General features: G+C 43.8%; 1 pseudogene; it reads right to left on the reverse strand.

Annotated features, from left to right (window-relative positions):
• Positions 1-947: 947 nt before the first annotated feature.
• LOC134372900 (annexin A1-like) lies at positions 948-13,101 on the reverse strand (annotated as a pseudogene).
• Between the last annotated feature and the right edge of the window lie 3,475 nt (positions 13,102-16,576).

The raw sequence follows: 16,576 nt of genomic DNA on the forward strand, positions 1-16,576 counted from the left end.
GCTGGGTGAGGGATAGGCAAGAGCCTAGGAAATCACTACATATTGGATGGGTCTTCAGGGTGTGCTTTGGAGCAGAGGGAAACCTGTTATAACTGAGAGTATCTGTCTACATTGCTGCCTAACACATTCCCATTACTTCATTCTACCTTCACTTTTTCCAGATTGGAGCTCTCTCAAGCCTAGTCTGTCAGCACATTTTTTATCTAGAGATATGTTGGTGCTTTCTCTATTCCAATAATTCTTCGTGATAGTTCAGGAAGGATCTTCCAGTGTCATTCTGCCATGTAATAATGATGAAAATATTGGATATGAGGAGATGAGTGAGTTGCCCAGGGTCACAGGATTTGTACATGTCAGGCATTCTGACCTTGTGACTAGAGTTATCTTGTTTGCCACAATTAAGTCAAAACTCATTGCCATGTATTGAATGTCCCTCCAAACACATCCATCGTAAACAAGTTATGTATGAGTAGAGTTAGTGCGCATGCAAGCCCATGTACCCTTTGGCTCTTGTCGCTATTGTGTACTTTTTCAGTATGGAAGATAGCAGCTCTGAACTGCTGATCAGCAGAACTTGTGTCTGAAAATAAAGCACGTCCACTTTGCTGGCAGCTGGTCTATTTTCCTTTTGCTTACCTGACTCAAGAGCTACACAGGATGCAGCAGAGGGGTCTGTGATCCAGCCCAACAATTGGTGTAGTTGGCAGGATTCCAAACAGGTAAGGGAGCCACTAGCCATTGGAAAGGGGAGGAAATGTGGCTATGCTTGAGTATGTGGTACCCAGTGGTCACTTTCCTGTTGACTGGGGTCTGGCTGTTACTCACTGTACTATGAGTCAACATGGACCAGGCATTCCATGAAGCAGTGTGGCTTCAAGATTTACAGCAGAAAGCAGACTTGTTGGAAGCACAGGTACTTGTTCTGGAGGCTGAAGTATAGCTACAGGTCACTCCTGCTTCCACCACCGGGGACAATGATGAACCTGATGGTGAGTTGGGGGAGACTGTGTGTTTCCTGGCATGACATGTGCATCAGAAACTGAAGAATAAGAAACATATGGGACCAGGTGGACAACCAGTAGGCAACCCACTAGTGACCCAATTCACTAGGTATGTCCCTTACACTCAAACTGAGTTGTTGGACTTAGGGAAACAGTTCCAGCAGAAACAGGATGAATCTCTAGCTATTTGGCTTTTATGGCTGTGGGACCTAGGGGTAGATGGTGTGATGTGATGTGCTCTGCTGAGGAGATGGAAAACTTGGTTTCCACCACCACACATCCATCCCTGTGGCAGTGGTTACAGAACAGCTACAGATATGCACAAAGACAGGATAACTACTCCTTGATGGAATGGGTGAATGCAGCTGTCCAGACCACGTGGACAAATGCCAAAAAACTGCCCAAAACTGTGAGAAGGTGGCAATTGTATGCTAGCTGGCTCAATTAATTTGGGAGCTGGGGATGTGACAGTTCATGTTTAATGTAAACATCTGAATGTTTACATGATGAATGTTTCACTGGCAACATGAGAGACGTAGTGCTGAAAATGCTCCATCAACATCCTTTGGATCACTGATTGCCATACTGGCCCCATGCATTGGTCATCCTATACATGAAGTGGTGACCATGATGGCCAGTCTGACTGAAGCAGAGGGGAGGAGACAAGCAAAGAGGGTCCAAAAGGTGGTGAGGACTAAATCCCCAAGAAATGCTCAGGATATTACCCTGAAGGAACTGAGCAAGACCAGCCATATGCAGATGTGGTTTGACTTGCTCACAGCAGGAAGTTGTAAGGAAAAAATTAACCAGCAACAAAATGCAGTCTAGTTTGCCTTGTGGTAACAATTGTGCCTCAAACAGCCTTTCACTAAACATCCAGAAACAGGTGGCAATGTACACCCAGTGTATTTGAAGGATGTTGTGGTGACTTCTGTAGAGGTGAATGGACCGTTCTCTTTTGGCTAGGGACCAGGCCAGGGTGCTCTTCTTTGCAGGGCAGAAGAGGACCAGAGGCCTCATGTTGAACCAGTAATATATTGGTTTGAGACAAATGTACAATGTGTGTTAGCATTGGTGGACACCGGTGCAGACTGTAGCTTGATACATGGCAACCCAGGTAAGTTTCTGGGGCCACAGTAAATGTTGATGGCTATGGAGAACAGACTATTACAGTCAAAGCTATGTCTTTGCCATTGAGCATTGGACGATTTCCCCCTCATGCATATGCTGTGTATGTATCCCCCGTATCTGAATACATGTTGGGTATAGATGTACTTTGTAGGCTACACCTGCAAGCAATGGTTGGATAATTCCTGTTGCAGATAAAGACAGTGAAGGCTGTGTTACGGGTACATGCTAAACATGACACACAAGTATTACCCAAGCCAGTGCGTGTGGTCAATGTGAAACAGTATCACCTGCCAGGAGGACATGTGGAGATAGGTGCCACTATATTGGAGTTAGAAAAGGTCAGCGTCATTCACCCCACACACAGGCCCTTTAACACCCTGGTATGGCCAATGAAAAAACCTGTTGGTACCTGGAGAATGACTGTGGATTATTGGGAATGGAACAAAGTAGTGCCTCCTTTGCACGCAGCTGTGAGTTCAGTTCATGACTTGATGGATCAGCTTACAACTCAGCTAAGAACCTATCATTATGTACTGGACCTTGCAAGTGTTTTTTTTTTTTTTTTCTCTATTCCTTCACCTGAAAGGAAAGGCACTGGACTATTCAAGTGTTTCCCATGGCTACCTGCATAGCCCAACCATCTGTCATGGTTTAGTGGCTGGGAACCTAGCTAAGTGGACTAGGCCCAGCATGGTTATAGTGTTTCATTATATAGATGATGTCTTACTAACCTCTGATTCTCTTGCAAATTTAACTAAGGTGGCTCCAATGCTGCTAGGTTCATTTGGAACAATATGAGTGGGTCATATATAAGGATCTTAACCTTTGGATATGTACTTGGAAATATCTGTGATGGATGGTAGGTCACCGACCCCTGTGGGGACAAGCCATGTGGCAAGGGTTATAGGAATTAGGACATGAAAAGGAAGTAAGTATTTTCCATGTCATAGGACATTTCCCCTTAGCCAGTCCAGGCAATGATGAAGCTGATGCACTGGCTAAGGTAAGATGGCTGGAGAGAGCTCCAGCAGCTGATGTAGGTGGGTGGCTACATTGGAGAATGCAGCATGGTGGCTGCAAGACTGTGTGGTGCTGGAGACCAGGTCCAGTCCAGTTGAGGGCCCTTGAAAAAGGGATGAGGAGGGTTGGTGAAAATAACAAACACAGACGGAGACCTCAGTGCATCAATATGCACATTCTCTCTCTGTGAGCTGTCAGTGTGTTGCAGCTGGAGCCCAGCAGAGCATGAGACGATGCCTTTTGTTTAGATTTTTCTCTGCAGGGGGGTTTTGGGTACTATTTTTATTGTATCAGCAAACTTATATCAATAGTCCAAAAAGCCAGGAGGAAACTTTTTTAGAGGTCAGCCAGTCCTTTCCTTTTGTCAGCATGTCTCAGGTGATCAACTCGTGCTTCTTTTCCCTGGAATCAGGTTATCAGATCGAAACCATCCCTTCATTGTCTTGAAGTTATCTTGTGACCTTTTTCTGTTAGCAAGCTGTGGTTAATATCCACCCTATTAACAGGGTGGCAGCTATTTTGTAGATAACCTATATCTATTCTTAAATGTAAATACAACTTTGCTAAAAGGAAAAATGTTAACATTTCTGTGGCCCTGTAATCTTGATCTAAATGTTAAAGTGTCCTTGTGCACAGCACCATCCCTCACAAAACTAGGTGTACTCTCTTATTCTTCTAAGATCTAATTTTGCAGGTTTAATAATTTTACAGCATACATTTTTATCCCAATACCTGATTTTTAATGATTTATTAAAACTGGACACCACCAAGTAAAGGGGGTTCTACGGTTTTGTTCCCATATACTTAATTTATCCCAATCATATAATTTCCCATTAATACCAACCATTCTCTTGCCATTAATACAATCTCCAGTAAATGATGTTTGCCAACTTACATCATATTTTGGACGTCCCCTAGGGGGATACCAAATTTTTCCTTTCCCCATTTTATATCCCATGTAACCATCTACCCAGATGGTGGGAAGAGGATGGGGACTTCTTTTATTTATTAATTTCTCTGGTAAAGACAATTGCTCATGATTAGTCGTAACCAATGTTTTTGAAATATTCATTGGCATAATTAATTGACTCAAAAGGGACAATTTGGAATTGTTCAATCTTCCCGGATCTTTGGTGGGACTATCTAATTTTATGGCAACAACTGTTTGTGTGTCATTTTCTGCATCTTTTGGAAACTCAGGAAACTGCCACACTGACCAAAACATCAAAAGAGAAAGGAAAAGCAGCCCCACTATGCCGAGGCAGAGATCCTTACAGTGAAAGCAAGTGCTCATGGCCGTGGTCCTGCCAGCAGCTCTCCCTCCGGTGGCCTTGCCAACTTGGAGAGGGCAGCTAAAGCTATTCTTTTCAGGACTCTGCCATGGCGTGGACCACGCCAGTGTGGTTGATGGCCCACCAGGTGCCACATAAACCCAAGAATGCAGTATGCTGGCTGCAAGACTGTGCAGTCAATGGCTCACTGGGTGCTTCATAAACCTGAGAAAAAATGCCCCTGATGGGCAGATATACCCTTGATGCCTCACCAGGTGCCACATGCATATAGGCCAAAGTCAGAGAACTACAGGTGCATCTTCACAGTCATTGATACAGCTACTGGTCTTCTGTTCATATGGTCTAGTAAGGTCCCAGACCAGGTAAGTACTATTAAGATGTTGGATAGCCTTACGGCAATGTATGGTTGGCCCCTAGTCATAGAGAGTGATAATGGAACTGGATATGAAGTACAGAAGTAGGCTTCCCAGTTGTCTGTTCAGTGGAAATTACATGTGCATTATCATCCCCAGGTAGTGGGAATGATTGAATGCTACAATGGTTTCTGAAAAAGGGACTAAGGCTGTCCACCCAACCCCTATCCCTGAAGGGGTGGATGTGGTGGTTATGGCTGAAAGTCGGGATCTTAAATGAGAGACCCCACAAGGGTGGGCCCTCTCCAGTGGACATGCTGTTGCAAAGAGCGGTAGCAGCTCTGTTTCTGCAACCATTCTTTCCAGGATGGTAAGCTGGCATGTGTTCTGCCAGAAAGACAAGAACTCCCTCTATTGGTGCCCATAACTTTTTTGTCTTTTTGCCCATAGTATTGTAGCTGCAGGACCAGAGTCCATTGGACACATACACACATTCATGTGGCCAGTGTATCAGCTTGCTGAATATGTACCAAGTTTCCTACCAGCGTGGCTGGAGGACTCCTGTGGAAAATCACCCCGATGATGACTACTAACTGGACATGTGTATGGGTGGGGTTTTCAATTCTTTTTTCTTTTTTTTTTTTTTTTAGGCATGGGGCAGCATTGAAAATACCATTTCTAGTTAGAAACTTTCTCAGCTCTAGGACTACATACCGATGGCTGTGAGACATTTCTCAATGTTACCTTTCAGCTACAGGTCCAGAACTGTGTTCATGTTGTTCTGACTGTACTTGGTGTATTTCTGAAACACTGATTATTAAGTTTAAACTAAGAGATGTACAAAAAATCCTATTCTTTAGCAAACTTTAGCAAAATCAGGGAGACTGGTTCTGGGAATTCCTTGGGATAACTGAACTTCAACCACACATTTTAAAGCTATTTTCATAGCTAAGCATAATATGGATACTTCATCTTCTCCTGGAAACATAACTCGCATGGCCATTTTGGTACTCCTGTATGTTTTGGGAAATGTTTGTAAGTGTTGACAGTAGTAGAAATGGCACGTGATTGACAACAATATACTTACTACCACAGTGCTAAGTGCCATAGCAAATTGATCTTCCCTTACAGAAATCTCTGTGCAGTAAATTTCTCTTAAGTTTAGCATGGGAAAACAGTGTGCTAGTATAACAACGTAGTTTAGGTAATCATCATGACTTTCCTCTTGTCTTGGCTTCCAGAAAGCACAGAGCTAACTAAATCTTGTGCTCAAAGGCCAGAACTCTTTTTGGGTTCTTTGTTTGTTTCTGGAATACCTACATACTCTTTTCTTCATTTAGCCCTGAGTTTTTTTGTTTATCTTCATTGTAATTTTATTTGTTCTGTTTCATATATGGCTTCTGTCACATTTGTTCCAAATCATTTAGATGAATAAAAACAGTGAAAATAATGAAATGATGTCTGACAAGCCAAAGTCACAAAAACTGTTTCAAATACTATAAAATAGTGGCTGTACAAAGTTGGACAAATGAATAAATAGTAATAATGTGTGGGGCGCACTATGCCCATTTGATATAGGAGTGACACTGATAAAAAAACTCCATAAACAAAATTTTTTCTTGTTACCTCTGTGAAGATGGGGATAGCTTCTGGTGGTGAGGGTAGTAGTGAACACATTCACATCTGTCCCCTTTCTCCTTTCTCCTGCTTCATATAAAGCCTGTCAAGAGGCAAAAATGTAAACACTTCATTATCTGCTGAAGTGGTATCTGCACAGGAATGTTAGGTCTCCTTAAAGATTTCCCAGGCAGCTGTTTTGTGCCCAATACAATCAGAGTAGGCAACAGTGAGACTGCATGTTCTTTAAAGATAGGGACCTTATTTTGTTTGTCAAGTATCGTCCACACTGTCTCTAAAGGGATATCTCTATCTCTTGTAAACACTAAGACACACATGAGTTTGCAGAATAAGTGCTTGTTGAATTAATTTGCTTTAAGATTATGCTTCATGTCAAAATAACTCTAAGGAACTCTCTAAAAAAGATTTTTTACTCTTTATTGTCCAAAGTAATTTTTAGCAAATGGTACTTATAAATCAATAATTCAACCATAACCTCGATCTTGCATTTTGATGTTAGAATTTCTCAATTCAAATTCTGACTCTGTAATTTAAAAGCTGTAAAAATTTACCCTTACTACACTACTGATTTTTCCCTTTTGTAAGTGAAAAAAGCTAATCCCTGCCCTATTGTCAGGAGCACACTCTCTGTTAACTTTGAAATGTTAATTACCATCTTCCTGGATCACACTAATCCATGGAGCCTCCATAAATGATAGTCTTAAAATGGAAAGTAAATTCAGAAATGTCACCAGCAAATAAGAATAATTTTTTATTGTGGGCAATTATTCAAATGCTAACTCTTATTTTTGAGGTGCTTGAAAAATTTCTATTAAATAATGAAACTTCCAAAGGACCTGAAAAGTTATTTTGGACTGTTCAAGCAAAGTGATGGGATATGTATGCCTTTATTCAACAAACAGTTAACAAGTGCCTATTATGTGCAAAATAATGTCCTGGTATATTGAAGGAGGTGGTGGCAGATAAGTAAATTTCTATCCTTATTGACTCATTGTGGTGAATTTATATAGTGAATACAATTCCACAAGGAAGGCATAATACAAATAGCAGTTGTTTGTTTTTTTTTAAACAAATCCAGGCTTTATTAAAATGGCATTTTTCTAATGTTGCCAACGGATTGGTACATAAATAACCAGCAATCTCACTCTATAAAACCATATATTCGAAAGTATATAAATGCTATTATAGTTATATTATTACATTAATCCTACAATAGTTTTACAATAGAAACTAACATCTACAATCCATTCCAACATTCACTGTTAAAACAATGTTAGATGTGCTTACTCTTTTCACTTCCCTTAATACAAAATTACTTTTCCCATTTTTATACCTGGTAAAATGAAAATTCAGAGTTTTCTCAACAAAACAATTACTTTGGAATGAAAAATCAAATTCTCATTGTGGTCTTTTAATCCTCTTGGGCTTTACAAATAATGAGGTCTATTGAAAAGTTAAAGACTACATTTTTTTCTCTTGGAAGGTGTCCCTTATTCAGGGAATGAACATTAAGGAGCCATTGACCTCTGGGAGGATGTTATATTTCCTTTCAAATGAAAGGAATCTGGTGGGAAGCCCACCTAAGGCAGGGGGAATGACTCCAGCAGAATTTCGTAACTGCTTTTCACCCTGGCGTCTGTATCAGCCAAGTCTTCATTACACCGAGCTCCTCACATCAGTCACCCCGAAAAAACAATCCCATTAGAGGTCTTCTGTAACATGTAATCACATGGCTTACTTCATTCTCCTAAAACCAGATAAATAATATTCTATGAGAAAAAAAGAGAGCTAAGGAAATCTTGTCATTCGAGACAACATGCATAAACTTGAGGGACACTATGCTAAGTGAAATTATCCAGACACAGGAAAACAAACACTTCACAATCTCACCTATATGTGGAATCTAAAAAAAGCTGAACTTACAGAAGTGGAGCGCACAATGATGGGGGTAAGAGGGTGGGAACGGAGGGCAGAAACGGGGAGTTGTTGGCCAAATGGTGCAAAGTTTCAGACACGCCAGAGAAGTAAGTGTCGAGATCTGTTGCACAGCAGGGTGACTATAGTCAATAATAATGCGTTGTATATTTCAAAGTAACTAAGAAAGTAAATTTCAGATGTCCCACTACAAAAAATGATGGATATGTTAATTAGATTGATTTAATCCTTCCACATTGTTCCTCATATACATATATACATAATTACAATGTGTCAATTAAAATTAATATTAGTAAGACGGAAACAAACAAAAAGAGTTAGTTACTCATTTCTAGAGAAAGTGAGAAAGCTCAAACCTAAAATTTGACTCTTCATAAAAGAAGAGGCATTTCCTGAAGTATCTGAGTTATACCTTAGCAAGAGAAAGCAAAGCCTTCTGAAAATCTCCAGAGGTGTCTGAGCTGATGTCTTTGGCTAGATCTCTCTGCAGTTCTGAGGAATAAGAAAAATAGATTTTGCAGTAAACTACTGATAAACAATGATAATATGATAATATTTGGCATCTCTATATTGTTTCATAATTTACAATGCCATAATGTACTATGACTTTTGGGACACTTCCAAATATTATCATCTTTTAATAAAAATAGAGAAATTAGAGGAGGTGAAATTTCGGATCGTCACATTTATTTCCCATAGGCAGTGGAAGCAATTTGGATAATATCGTGAATGAAAAGCTACAGTCATAAAGCTTTTGCTAATAAGAATAAGTTGAGTAAGTGCATCTTATCAAATAAATAATTCAAAAATACAGCATGGCAAAATTTGAGCAATAGGATGAATAGAAAGTTACATAAATGGATAAGACAGAGTAATTGTTGGAACACAAACTATTTATTTACTTTAAAAGTTATAAATTCTATTATAAAATATAGTCTAATTATATGTGTGTGTATATAAAACTCGTTGTCTAGACACCCCTACTGAACTATACAAAATAATGCTGTAATAGCAAAAAATTAACCAAATTTGTGATTGACTAGGAAAGAGGGCAATTTAATAAGCTATCACTGGAGTATATCTTGGGTATAATGGAGAAATATGGATAATTTACCTCTGTAAACTATGTTTTATCAAACAAAAAAGTAATAATAATGCCTGTTTTGATTATTATCACTGATACATGAATCTAAGAAAAATGCTGGTAATGAGACAGAATTTTAGAAAATGAGGTTAAAAGCTTCCTTATTTTTGATTCCTTTATTAAATTTCTCTGAAAATCATATACAAGAGCTGTTGTGTTCTCTATTCTTGGTGTGAGAATCAAGCAGGAAGATCCTCTATAGAGCCACATGTTAGGGTGGGGAAACAAAAAAGCCAGAGACTCAGGGAAACTAGGGAAAGAAAACAGTAAAAAATTTGCAGCTATCCTCTTTTAGTGCTGAGCATATCGTTTAAATGAGATGTTTCATTGACAAAATAAAATGAGCCATGGCTAGTCTTTCATCCCCATGAATTTATCTAGGGATAAAGAGTAATTGAATCATTTATGTTCATAACGGTAAAGTTAAGGTTTTCAACAGAAAATTATAAAATTATTCTTTACCTCTTCATGGACAAGTGAAAGATATTTTGTTTAGAGATTTTTTTGTTATAAAAACACTTAAAAGTTTCTATAAAATGTTATAAAATAAATCTCAGAATAATAGAAAATGTTTTTAGAAAATTATTTAAATTCAATGCTCTGAATTGAGCTTTCCATTGCAATAATATGTGGCCATTTGTCCTATAAGTACATTTTCTGTTAAAGTGCAAGCTTGAAGAGGTCTGGGATATTGTTTCCCCTGTCAGCATCCTAGAAACTTGAACGTGTCCTGATCACAGTGTGAGCATTCAATAGACATGTGCCAAACAATAAAGAAATAAAATGTAAGGTTTCCAAAGCCTCCATAATTAACAGCCACATTCAATTTTAAGAAAGTACATCAAACTTCCTTTCCAACTAAGGCACTTGTACTGTTGGACATTACAACTTACCCTCTCTGCAGACTCTGTTAATTTCCCTGATTTCTCTGTTATTTGTTGATGCTAAAATTTCAATCAGAGTGTCTTCATCAGTTCCAAGGCCCTGCACTGAAAGAGAAGAAAAGGCGAAATGTAGAAAAATCTTCATTCTAGAACATCAACTAGTTTTTGTGTCCCAAATTTGTTTGAATCAGTACATTTTTCTCACAATATTTAATAATGACAATAAGATCTATCTATTATATTGCTCTAAAACAAAATGGGTTTGTAGCCAATACTTGGATGTAAAGATATTTTTAAAACTGCAGATATATGACTCATGCAATAACATCACAGTGAGGGTGTTAGCACCAACACTTTTTTTCAAGTATATATTAATTTATTCATTGAATTATTGACTTGTTCATTCATTGAATTACCACTGGTTGACAAGCACTGTACTAGATGTTTAAACTACAGTAGTATAACCAGACTTGCCCTATACATTCTCTTGAGGAAGGGAGTTTTGCTTAAATCGGATGGTTTACCTTCATGGCAGCACAGAGTTCATCAGCATCAAACTGAGCTGGAGTTTTTAGTAGAGCCAAGGCAACTTCCTCAAGGTGACCAGTAAGGGCTTTCTTCAGAGCTTCATCCAGGGGCTGTAGAAAAGAGATTAGCATGAGGGCCTTTAAATGGTTATACAATGGTGGTGTTCCTGATCTTTAGGTTATCTTACTACTTATCTTTGAACCCAATCATCTTTTAGAGTTGACTTTCTTTCACATAGAGAAGCATACAAGATATTTAGGAATGCTATCTTCATATTTTAGACCCAGAGGAATTGGAATAAAATTTACTGAATTCTTTGATAACGTCTTAAAGGATAGGATTCTTAATCTTTTATACAGGGGAGAAATCACAAAGTGCAAAACATAGGGGTTGTGTGTTAGCAGAAAACAGCAGTAAAAATACTTTAAAAGTAATGTATCAATAATGTTTCCAACCTTTGCAGTTTTCACTGCTCAAAAAGCACTACAATCAGACATGGCCATCATATAGTTTTCTAATTGCACCGCTTAAAAGAAAAAAGGAAAAAAATTCTATATTTGATATACAAGATATAAAGCTTGCTTTTAAAGTAAAGTTTTACGTAAATTTTATATTGAGGCATTAAACAGCTCAAACTGAATTTTGACAGAAGACACATTTGAATCAGGACATATTTTTTACTACTAATAGTAATCTTGATGTTCAAAATAAAGATTTGTGTTCAGAACTTCACATATGCAAGGAACTTACAGTAAGAATGATAGATCTTGGACGTGTCCTGCGCCGTCTTGGATACGGTTGCGTCACCGATGTCATCACGGTTGCGACTGGCCCATCTTGGATGCGGTCACATCACCTTGGATACGATCGAGTGCAGTATGGCCAGTCTTTTACTCTAACCTCGTGGTTTCTTCAAACAAAGAAAACGTTTACCTCGTGGTTTCCCAAAGGACCCTCCCCCTCCCGCCTAGAGGTACCTCCATCTTGACTCCGTCACCGCTGCCCACCACGCCCGCAGCAGCAGTCGCCCTGGTCCCACACACCAGCACTCCCTCCCCCCCCACGTCTGCGTTTTTGGCGCCCACCAACCCATATAAACGTTTTGTCCTCCTCCTAGCCCCTGCCCTGCCATTGTGAGCGCTGCCCGGCAGGTGTTTCCTCCTTTAATAAAGCCTGAAGGGTACCCGGCATTTTGGCTCCTTTTCTTTCAAAGATGACCAATGTACAAAACCAGTGCATTTGATAAAATCGATTCAATTGCAACAAAGTGGATAAAAATTGCAACCCCGGTCTTGGAAACAATGGAACAACCATGGTTAGACCAAGAACTAGGTAACTACACTTCAGAATCCATGTTTAAACTCAAATACAACTGAAATTAAATACCTGCAGTGACTGCTCTAACCCGCCTTTCCTTTCTCCTGGAGGTATGAGCTTTGATCTGTTGAGGCCGAGCGTTGTTTCTCTTAGTTAGAACGTCAGTGGTGGCCGCTTCATCCACACCTGCAAACACAGGGCCACCAGACTTTAAAGTCAATTTCCTTCACTATCAATTGACATAAAATTATGATCAAGACATTGCAAGTGAAGTTCCTGACAAACTAAGAAGTATATCAGCCTTGGAAATAGATGTTACACACATAGAAAAGGGGTGACATTCCATTCACTGGAATGAGAAAGGAAGAGGCCATGAATCGTTTGTGACTCCCCACCTTGCAGTGTCTGATCCTACTTCAAACGCGCCTTCAAACAGGGAGGGCGCCTGTGCACATCGCGGGGCGACAGGTGGAGGCGCCGAGGGCGAAGGTCGTGGTCCCGCCAGTCACCAGGCGGACTTTCCAATGCTTGGGGACTTTTGGTGTCTGGCACCTGATGACATTGCGTGTGGGGACTGTTCGGGACTGCGGGGTCCGGACCGGCCAGAGCTCGCCCAGCCTTTGCATGTGCTGTGCAGGCTCCTCGGTGCTGGAGCTGGAGCAGGAGCAGGGACCTGGCTCAGGCACCCAGGGGCTACGTGGGGACCGTCCCTGTTCCCAGGGCCATGGCCTGCTCGAAGCCGAGCTCGGGAGCGAACAAAGTCGGGGTCCTCAGAGGACCGCCCTGACCAGCGGGAGCCTGAGCTTGGCGGGGCGTCCCAGTGACCAGGGTACAGTTGGTGAGGGGCGACGAGGGCATGAGGTCAGTGGCGACAGGCGCTGACTGTGTAGGCCTTTAGGTCCAGGCAGCGGAGGCGGGGGCAGAGGTGAGCAGGGGGAGCCACCCTGGCCCAGCGCGGGGAGCACGAGAGCCCGGGGTCCCTTGTCCTCACCGGCCTGTTCTCGCACATGAGGGGCCGTGAGCAGAAGCATCCTGGGGCTCTCGTGGTCATTATTCAAGGTGCTGGTTTCTACAACTGAAGTTCAGGCTCTCGTTTCCCTCCCTAATTTCCTCACCTGTTTTTCCTTCTCCGAACCCTAATTATCCCAGCAAGAAATAAAGCGAAATTTAGCAATAACTCCCTAGTGAGCTCAGTATGCTGGGGCACTCCTTAAATTGGACCTGATTTGACACTGGCCTGCCTGAGACCCTCCCCCAAATCTTTTAGTGTGGCCCCTACTTGGTACTTATCAGAGGCCCTTATCTAAAAACTGAGTAAGATACATACCAGGTACGAGAAAAGAGTTGCACCTGAGGGTGATTTACTGAAGGTGTGAGGAGAGTTCAGGTCCCAATAGGATGGGGAAATTCTTGTTTTCTGGCACCTTGGACATTGTCCTCTTCAGTAAAACACTGAAATAAAACGAACATTTGTGCTAGATCACATTTCATTCCACATTCTCATAAGTCACAAAATATGTCACGTATCCTTTGTTATTTATGTTGCTTTTTAACATCTACTCGATTCTTTCCAAACACAAAACTGAGGTTGGACAGAGATATATAGGAGGCTGCAGAGCTGAAAGAAGCCCATTTCTCTCACCATGAAAATTAAGATCGAAACAACCTTTTTTTATAGCAGATAGCTTCCAGATCAACTATCTTCATTTTATAGGCAAAATTTGTGGGAAAATCAAGCCGAATTACTTCTAATTCCTGAAATGTTCCGTTTTCTGTTTCAATAAGCATAATTATATATTATAGACATTTTTTGGAGTGACAGAGAAAGGCAGCCTTGATGAACATCCCCATGACCAAAATGCAGATATAATGGTCTTAGGCTACCTTAAGGTTGTCGAGTCCTAACCTTTCCATCTCCAGAATTAATGGAAAGCAACACTTACTATTTCCTTTGCTTTGTGTTAGCTAAATCTCTTTAGCTCCTCATGACGTGGACTTGGTAAACTGAGGGAAAGCTCATAATGGAGGGTGCGGGAGATCTGCAGACTACAGCCACGGAAGGAGGGGTCGTGTCCATGTCCTCGACCCCAGATGGGCTGCTGTTGTCTCCTGGCTATGCAGAGTGCGTCTGCCTCCACCTGAGGTGGACTTGGTAAACTGGGGGAAATCTCATATTGGAGGGTTGGGGAGATGTGAAGATTACAGCCATGGAAGGAGGAGTCGTGTCCATGTCCTCGACCCAAGGGTCCAGAGTAGGCTGCCGGGTTACGTGTGCAGAAGCGTTGGCTGTGATGGAGGACACTGTTGAAGGAATGGGATTACTGGTGAATGCAAAGGTCCTGGTGGGAGGGACGGGAGGCGGGGTGGGGAAGGAAAGAGGAGGAGGGGGGTCTACACACACGATGGGCAGGGGGCTCCATTGTGTTGTAGGTGGGAGGCCTGAAGGAGAAGGGAGCGGGAGTGGGAGGTGTGGAGAGGGCAGAGATGGGAGGCCCTGCAGCTGTGACTGGACCTCCATTCTCATTAGTTGGAGCCCCTGGAATGGGACTGGACCTAAAGAGAGGAAGGGAATCAGCAGGGACAGCCAAAGCAGTAGGGTTAGAGAAGGTGCAGGTTATTTCCTCCCCAGTGTTCAGTGTTTGGTGTTTGGTGGGGGAAGGGAGAGGGACAGATAGGGTCGGGCCCGGGTGGGAAGGCTGGAGTCCGTGGTGCTGGCGGTGGGAATAGCTGGTACCTGCAAAGGTGGGGATGGCTGTCCTGAGGGGCGCTGGAGTCTGCCCTCTCCTTTGACCCCTCCCGAAAGGCCTCCTCTTCATCCTCCAAGATCCTGCTGCTCCCGCCGCCCTCGGTGCTCTCCGAGGTGGCCTGGTCTTGCTGGCTGCTCTACGGAGAACCTTAGGCGGTGGGGTCAGCTCATCTGGACTCCCCAGTAGGGGCAGTGGCGGTGGCATCGGCTTCCTACGTTTCCTGCTGCAGGGCCCCTGTGGCTCCTGCCCTGGCAGCAGCGAGCGGCCCGGGGCTGGGGCAGGGGGCGCCTCTGCCTCTGGGTGCGGCCTACCTAGGGACAGGCCACCTCCAGCAGGTCTGTCTGTGCTGGGAACGGCATGGCCTTCCCAGAGGCGGCTGGTGGGAGACATCGCCTCAATCACCTTCAGGCAACGACGGGACAGGAGACCAGATGCCATAGCAGGGACTTCCTTCTTGGGCCGAGAAGGAAAGAGGCGCTGGGGAGTGGGGATCCTTAGGGCGCCCGAGCGTCTGACCATCAGGGAGTTGGGATCAGAGGGCACGGGCTTCTTTGGGGCGTCCCCCCTGAATGACCAGGGAAGGATCCCCGCAGAGGAGAAGTTAGCCTGCCTGATGGGGTCGTGCCTCTTGGTGGCGATAGAAAAGCCACCTGACAAAGGCACCCGACCCCACATCAGGCTGGAGTTCTGGCCATAAGGGCTGGGGGCAGGTGCAGGAGCCACGGGGTGACGCCGGGCAGGGGGGAGAGGGTCGGGGCCTGGGACCTCGAGTTGCCGGGGCAGGCAGCGGGAAGGGGGACACTTGGTGGCGATGGAAATGCCAGCTGACAAAGGCACCCGGCCCCGCATCAGGCTGGGATTCTGGCCATCAGGACTGGGGGCAGGTGCAGGAGCCGCGGAGTGACCCCAGGCAAGGGGGAGAGGGTTGGGGCCGGGGGCCTCGAGTGGCCAAGGAAGGCTAAGCCGGGGCTGGTGGCGGGAAGGGGGACAGTTGGCGGCGATGGAAATGCCAGCTGACAAAGGCACCCGGCCCCGCATCAGGCTGGGGTCCTGGCCATCAGCGCTGTGGGCAGGTGCAGGAGCCGCGGGGTGACGCGGGGCAGGCGGGACATGGTCGCCGCCGGGGACCTCGAGTGGTTGCGGATGGCGAGGCCGGGGCCGGGGACGGCGGCGGAAAGGGGGACAAAAAAACTGACTAAACCAGTTGCCCATTTTGAACAGGTGATGGGCCGAACTATCAAGAGAAACCAAGGCAGGAACAGACAGTCCGCTCGCAGCCTGCACGTCTCCTCAGGACGGAGCAAGCTCTGTGCAGCTGGGCAACGGTTGCTAAGCACTGTGCGTGTGACGTCACACTGGGAAACGTGACAGGACAGGCACAGGGAGTGTGCGGGCGCACAGCGCGGGGAGTCAGTTGGAGACACCAAAGGCGGTGGGCCCGCGACAGTGCCCAGAATAGGGTTAGGGTCGGGGTCAGGGTAAGGGTCAGGGTCGGGGTTGCGGTCAGGGTCAGGGTTGGCGTCAGGGTCAGGAGTCAGGGTCAGGGTCAGGGATCAGGGGTCAGGGGTGATGGTCGGGGTCAGGGT

The sequence above is a fragment of the Cynocephalus volans genome, chromosome 3 (genome assembly GCF_027409185.1).
Source record: "Cynocephalus volans isolate mCynVol1 chromosome 3, mCynVol1.pri, whole genome shotgun sequence".
Lineage (NCBI taxonomy): Eukaryota > Metazoa > Chordata > Mammalia > Dermoptera > Cynocephalidae > Cynocephalus > Cynocephalus volans.